Here is a 7,992-nt window from a genome sequence, read left to right as displayed (position 1 = left end):
ATATATTTATAGTTTGATAAGTTCTATAAATTACACAGTCATTTCATTTTCATTACTGATATTCATATGCTTCCTTCTTTTTGATATACTGATTTATTCTATTCTCAGGTCCTGCAAAACAAACATTTTCATTTTTAAAGTAGCAGAAAAACTGCTACAGGCCTTTAGAGTAGCTTGTTAAGCAGTATCTTGTTTGTTGAAAATTTTACCTCTGTTTAGAAAAGCACTCGAGATGTTAAGGCTCATCAGAATCTATATTTGGTTATTCTGTTAGATAATGAAATCTGAACATTTCTCATTAAAGTCCACAGGACTTCAGCTGATGTTGAAATGTTTTCCCAAATCAGGTCCTCAATGGTTCCATTTTTAATGCGTTTACTAAGGACAAAAAATACAAATAATAAATCTTGTCAGTGACACGCTGTCCCTTAACTCCTAAAGAAACTTCAGCTAAGCTCCTGAAGACTAAGCTTGTAGTCACTGTACTTAATTGTTCTTGCACAAGTGCAGATAAGCTCCTTTATTTTATCCTAATAGTTAGTGCTTCAAGAAGTTCTTTTGGAAGACTGCATTTCCTTATATTTCTTCTAAACGAGTCTGCCATTAGTTATGTCCGGTAGATCTCCCAGCTAATCAGCAGGACAATATAATGTTTCTATGCAGGAAGACAGGACCTGAGCCTCTTAGCATCTCCCTGGCAAACTAGCACAGAAAGAGTTGAGAAGACTTTGATGAGGGTAGCTGTGTGCTCCACAAATGGCGCTGTGCCTTCCTTCATGACTGCCGCTTTGCTAAATTAACACACTGAATTTTTTTCTATCCCCCACTTCAAAATGGTATTTCCTAGTGTACAAAGAATAATCATCTTTCCTTTAAAATCCTAAAAGAGAGGGAAAGGGGCATTCCACTATGTCTGCTTCTTTTTTGGTGATTCTTTGCCACGATTCTTGCTGCTTCGTCAATACCCATCAATATTCAGTTTAAAAGAACTACCTAGACCCTCTCTTTTTAATGCTGTATATGTGGCCTAGGAGTTATGCTCCTGAAAGCCTTTAACTGCTTGAACCTCATGCATCAATATCCCTCTAAGTCCAAGAGCAAAAGCTATATACATAATAGCTTTAACTGTTAATTGAGTTATACTATGCCCTGATTCTGACTGCTGTCCTTGATTACACTGTTTTCCTTTAGCTCCACCCACAGTATTGAGCCTACTGTGAAACCCCAAATCTAGGTATCTGTTCCATTTAGAAAAAATAATTTGAAAAACCTTTGTTAGAAATTATCTGGATGCAAATGAGAACAGATTTTGTCCCTGAATATTTTAGCTATGATGGAAACATAGCAGATGTTTCCCATTGTATGAAAACAAAGGATCACCTTAAACAAATACAGCTGACATTATCTGTGATCACTATTGTCCAGTAAAATTTTTTTCAAATGGAAGACTAGAATATATGGTATTTATTTCTGTTTTAATTGCAACAGAATTTCACATTGTCATAGAGAAGAATATACTATCCTTTAGCAGAACAGTGTCCTGGTAAAGATTTGTCATTTTTTAAATCTATAGTCTCCTCCCAAAATTTCTCATATGTATTAAAATAAGTAAAGATTCTTCCATATAAATTTACGAGGGGTGAATCACTGCAGGTGAACACTCTGTAAATTTGGTTTTTGCACGGAACATTAATAAACTAGAAAACATTTTTCTTTTCCATTGAAATACTATAGAATTACTCAGAGTTATTATTCCCTTAGGTTAAGTCCCTGAGCTTTAACACTCTGTGTAATAGAAGTAACAAAAACTTTGACTTGATCAAACAGGTTGTTTAGATAGAAGCATATGACTGCATCATTTAATTCTATCAATCAATTGTATTTTCTCCCTTTGGCAACTAATAATCTTTTTGCCCAAAATAATGTGTTCAGAGAATAAGATTACAGCAGAAATTAAAGGTGTTTTATTAAAGGTGTATGATAATTTTTAGAGACTAGCTGAAATATTTACATGAAACCAGCATCCAAGTATTCTGTATTACAGAAACAGCTCATAGGCATAAAGACAACATACCCTCCCAGTATTTTCCTGACAGGGAAATCCTCTGTGTGATCCCAGCCAAACATGGAATCAAGGAAGATAATTCCTTCCTCTCTTGGGGCCTAGAAACTGCAAGTCAGAGAAAAATAATGGTAGTAAAAGATGGAAAGCTTTCAGTGCAACTGATAGAGATAATAGTTTGCATCTGTCTCAAGCTAGAACAGTAGGCAAATGGGCCTACTCAGGACAGGAGTCATGTTAAAGATCAAGAAGCAGCAGCTGACATCCTGATAGCAACCCTGCTCAGGAACTAAATACTGAAGTGTCTTCCTGCAAAGCAAACTCCTACTGGTGTAAGAGGAAAATTCCTTACTATGTTATGTTAAAGAGACAAAGGATATGTATCCCAAATATGTCTACAGAAAGAAGACCAGTGGTTTCAATGTTTGAGAGAAACGTAATGTAAGTTTGGACTGAAAAGGTATGTAAAGGAAAAAAAAAAAATGTGATAGGTCAAATCACTGGTACCGTCTCAAAAAAAGCTTCCTTATCATGAACAAATCAGGTTTCCTCCATACAGTTTGCAGCTGCAATTTCACGCAGAATCAGAGATAGTAAAAAAGAAACTCAGAGCAAGAACATTAAGTAATCCAAAAAGAACTGCCTTTAAACTGAGAAGGTCTTACCTTTGGGACAAGTAAATTTTATTAATATTGATATGGTGTCCAGATGGAATGAGCAAACATGTATCCAAAACTAAAAGGTGAGGGACTTTGATGCATGTATAAGTTTGGAGAGTGTAGAATATAGGATAAAATGCCTGAGTGAACCTGCATGTCACATCCTTTAAACACTGTGGAGAAGCTTCTGCAAGTACAGTGAAGAAAGAGGTATTCGCTAACAAGGAAGAGTGAATGAAGTAAAGAAAGCAAAGTTTTGCTTAACTCAAGTTGCAGCACTGACTCAGAGCTCAGGCTCTGACCAGATTCAAAGGTAAGGTGAAACCTGATGCAGTATGTTAAAACCCTGGAATGAAGGAAAAGTTAATGGAAGATAAGGTTTCATAACACACACACACCAAGACATTATATCAAGATACGAACACAAGAAGGCCGTTTGCTATAGCTTATGTCTTGTTAGTCTCTTTTCCTATTACATCTCTTCTCTGTTAATCTCTTGATACATTAGATGAACAAACTTCTGTTCCTTCAAACCCAAGTTTTTATCACTTTGTATATTCTTCCTAAGGTCGTCCAGCCCTTTTTATTAGGATACACTGAGTAGTGAAAAATGCTTCATTATCATAAATGCCTGATATTGTGTGGTCTGCAAAACAGCAAAATAAAAGAATTTGTTCATGTTTTTTTCTTCAGAGATGACAAAGCAAAACTAATTCCAACAGATGATTGGAAATTATGTGATGTTCTTTCACAGTAAATTCTTAATTCTGCATGGTCACCCTCTAAGTAAAATAATAATATCACTGTATGTAACACTACCCCCCAAAATACACATTCTTATTAAAGAGCATATTTAATGAGAACAAAAACAATTATATCAACAAGTGCTTCTCAAAGATGTACTGAAAGACTGAAAATATTTGATGTAGATGCTTCAAGCTATCATCTCTTACAGCCACCTGTTTGTTCATCCCTTCTTGATCAGGTCATTATAGCTTAAAAGAACATTTTAGATTATTCTGGGAAAGCAATTTACAAAGTTTAGTCCAAGACAGTAACTGAATTTGTACTGCTAAGAATTTATGCTCAATGCATGTTAATGGTGCTGTCCTGATCCAATATCGGGGGGGGGGGGGGTTCGTTATGATCCCAAGGACGAGATTAAGACGCTAAAATCGGTCAAATATCGTACAACATTTTAACTTTATTTTCCACAGAGTGGGGAGAAAAGGTGGGGGGAGAAAGCAAAGGGGAGGAGAGAGAGAAAGAGAGAGAGAGAAAAGGGGGAGAGAGAAAGAGATATCACCACCCGTGGATCCAGCGGCGTCCCGTTGGTCCTCTTCACCCTGGGTGTAAATTTTAGTGATGCGCGTGCAGTAATTACAACTCGAGCAGGGTCCGACCCTAGGTTCCCGCTGAAAAGTTTGGAATGACACGCGTGCAGTAGTTACAGCTCGAGTTGGGTGCCTCCAAAGAGGGACCCTGAACAAAGAAATCCCTGGGCAATTATAGCTTTTTCAAATTAAGTTTCCCACCCCTCACGCGGTAGTTCAGACCAATAGTAATTTTGGGGTCTGGGGTCTCCTGCTCCCTATTGGGTCTCATCATTGTTCCCAGGCAGGCTGCTTTTCTCCCTTACCTTTACTGTTGCGGTTTCTGCTGACAAATGTGTTGATTCCTCGGGTTCTGCCCTTCTTTCTCAGGGCCCTGACAAACAGGTGTTGTTCCAGCAATTAGCACTGCCCCAGCAGTGACAGTAGGTGTTATCTTCCCAGGTCCTGATGAGGAGGATATAATCCAGACCCCCCCCCCCTAATTAACACTGTTTCAGCAGTGAGGGGAGGCTTTGTTTCCCAGGGTCCTGGCGCCCAAGCAGGCCTTATTTCAAAGCCTTGACATCCTCCCTCCTGGAGTGTGACGCATAGGAATGCAGACTGCTTGTAACTCCCTTATCTTTCCAGTCTGCACCAGCTCTGGGGCCCTTTCTCACTGAACTAGGGAGTGCGGCTAAGCAAGTTTTATAAAAGTTGTGTTAAGCGGCAGTAATTTGCAGTCCAGGTCCCAAAGTCTCTGTCCAATCATGGTCCGGTTCAGCGCAGGCTCGGTGTGTCCCGCATGGTCGCGGGAGGGGTCGCAGCAGCTCAGTCCTGTTTCCGCTGGGAACAGATGGCTTGTTTGGGGTTTTGGTTTGCTTGCACCTTATGTACCAAGAAATGTTCAAGGCAAAAGTTCACTCATCTGTCCGCCACAGGTGCCAAATAATTTCTTTTGCAATCCTTATTATCACTACATGCTCCATATAAATTTACCTGTAAAAGAAGAATTCCATTCTCTGAGCTGAAAAGGTAAACCAAATTTTTTAATAATTCTAAAGAATGAATTCATGAAATAACCAGGACATGACAAATGTGAACCAATACAGTTTTAGGTATACACTTGACTTTCATTAAAAATCAAAGCAATACTGGTAAAATGACATTTTTATAAAACATGAGATTTCATAAGGTATGATTTAGTTGAGTGACAACTCCCTGTATGCCAGATCTTGTGGGATTAGGTATTTAAACCTTAATTACATGAGAAATCCTTGCAGGATACTAAAGCCCTATAGGAACAGAGAAAGGTTTGCAAAGAGAAATCCCACAGTACACATTTGCTTCATGTAAGTCTGGTTGGCACCAATGATTCAATAGACTAGCTGACTGGAAAAGTCTCTTTTCCTCTGAAACTGCAAGTTCACTGTAAAATAAAAATGTGAAAGCTAAAACTAATACAGTTGAGTATTATTTGTTTAGCAGGAGATGTTATGCATGATGAATCAAGCATCCACCCTGAATTAATTTTGAAGATCTAGAAAAGATCCCTTGTTCACTTTTCCTGTTCTTTCTTGTCTTCAAAGATGGGTGAGGGAAGAGTAAAGCATGACAAGATTTTGTCTGGTTGATTTTATTGTACTCTAAGGGTTACAGCTACCTGAAGCAACCTTTGCTTTCATTTAACATCCATCAGTAACTGGCTTTTTTTAAGGGAAATTCATACAAAAAATGGAATGCGACTGATGCAACTATGCTAACTTAACCAATCAGAACCTGGTTCTTAAGCTTAACAGATGCATCTTTCAAAGAAGAAAACAGCCCCTTTAGTGGTTCCCCTTCTTGTTCCTGAACTGACAGATGTAGATTCCTGCATCTGTCAAAGAGGAGATCTAGAGATAGAAAATAAATAGATGAACTGAAGTGCTAAAATCGGTGAATGCTATTGAAAGGCTATTGCCGACTACTATTTCAGAAAATAACAGAAAGCTTCAAAATTTATCAAATGCCATAAAATTCTAAAGAAAAATGACAGTGAAATATATATCACAGCTCATAGTATCTTGGCCTGTTCAATATATACAGTGTTAAGTATGTTTGAAGCACAGTTGTTCTTGAGTTTCTTTTGAGGGAAAACTGTAGCCAAATACTTTTCAGATAATAAAGATTTTAGATCTTAGAAAATCCACTAGACACAGAGAACAAATACTCTACTTTCAATGAACATACAGACATTTTTACTTTTACTGGAAAACAAACAGTTCTTCTATCCCATAATTCCAAGCAGATAAGGTGGGATCCACAGATAGATAAACTTGAAAAATTAATCTCAGCTATCAAGGATTACATGATCTAACTTGATTACAAATACAAAGATGCCAATCTAATCTGTGATGGAAAAAACATCCTTTTGCACACAGATAAATTAACATAAGTGACTAGGATCAGTCAGTGCTGAATATTGTCTCAGGAAAAAAAAATGAATAAATATATGAAAGAATCAGTATTAGAATTAGAATATAGATAATTTAAAGAATGAATTCATACCACATTACTTTGATGATTTTTCAAAAGAAAGATAAAGAATATTTTTAATCATTACAACTTCAGTACTTTTGTCCTTCAAGAGTACAAGTGAAGAAAATGTTGCCCTAAAAATGACTGCTGAAGCAAACCTCTATAGTTCACAAAATCTGAAACCTATTCATTGTTTTAGTGCTGCTGAAGTGTTATGGTTTCTTATCACTCATAGTGCACACAGAGAGCTATTAAAGAGTTAGCACATACTACATTACAAATAGATAAATAAGTCTGAAAATTACTTTCTTGACTAACACTTCAAATCTCAAACACAACTAAAACTAAATGTGTAAAGTCAAAATCTTGCATGAAGCTGGAGCAAGACTAAACCTCACAAATAGGCAGCAGTTTCAGCATAAGTATGATATGGGTAATTATTTGAGCTATTATTTCTGAGGAGATTGGAACAAAAATATTGGTAAGAAACAATCCTATGAATACATTTTCAGAATAAATAATGCAGATTAACAAAGCATATTACCATCATACCTTCCTTTCACCACATACCTTGACTGGACGTTCCCTACACTCTGCAGAAAACACCTTACAAATCAACCGTGAACCATAGCCTCCTCCCTCAGTGGAAAACGGAAGTGAGACAAAAATTTGATGCCTTCATATTTAGTGCCTTTTAAGGTAAAAATAAATAAATAAATAAATCCAGGAGAGACAAAGGATCAGATTCAAAATCTCAGCTTAGCTGGAGGCCTCAGTGCAACAGCACGTCAAAGTCAGCTGAGCATAAGACAGCACTGCTAAATTACCTTCAGAAAATTGTGTTAATGGAAAATAAGGATATGGAATGTGGAGGAAGCTCAGATACCATCCAAAGAAATTAAAGATGATATCAGAAGAAGGCGAAGTGAAAAAGACAGTATTTCTGGAATAGCTTGGGTTTCTTTAATGGAGGGATTCATACATGAAGGGTGAGTCTTTATATCATACAGCATTATAAAGAAGTACCTTCTGATTGTGCTATTATCTGCCATTCACCACAGCACCACTTCATTCCTTTGAGTGGCTGGACTTCTTATCATATATTTTGAATGCAGAACTGCTGCAGCTTTCAACTACTAGTGAACAGTGAGTTCCTGCAAAACATTTATGTTTTATATAAGTTTATACACACTTACACTGTCATCTGAAATGGAAGTACAGTATCAAACCCTTTTGTTCTGCAGGTATATCCTGAGAACGAGTGTTAGTCTGGTATTCCAAGAAAGATTGCTATAGTACAGCTCTATGTACAGACCTTTTTCAACCAATGTATTCTTTGTATATGCAAATAAGCAGTAGACTTCCTTTGGAATATAACCACACACAAAGTATGGATGTATCCAGCTACTGTTTCCAAAATTCATATTAAAATTACATTATT

At 37.0% G+C, this 7,992-nt stretch overlaps 1 long non-coding RNA gene across 1 annotated transcript; it reads right to left on the bottom strand.

The window, feature by feature from the left end:
• Window positions 1-4,535: 4,535 nt before the first annotated feature.
• LOC135327325 (uncharacterized) lies at window positions 4,536-7,747 on the bottom strand. The gene is made up of 3 exons (XR_010387437.1): window positions 7,578-7,747; window positions 7,122-7,242; window positions 4,536-5,030 (listed from the first exon to the last, which is right to left on the bottom strand). It is a non-coding gene; the product is annotated as an uncharacterized LOC135327325 (long non-coding RNA).
• Between the last annotated feature and the right edge of the window lie 245 nt (window positions 7,748-7,992).

The sequence above is a fragment of the Dromaius novaehollandiae genome, chromosome 2, assembly GCF_036370855.1.
Source record: "Dromaius novaehollandiae isolate bDroNov1 chromosome 2, bDroNov1.hap1, whole genome shotgun sequence".
NCBI classification, from domain to species: domain Eukaryota; kingdom Metazoa; phylum Chordata; class Aves; order Casuariiformes; family Dromaiidae; genus Dromaius; species Dromaius novaehollandiae.
Note: the sequence above shows the minus strand (reverse complement) of the source record. Positions and strands in the feature narration are given on the sequence as shown.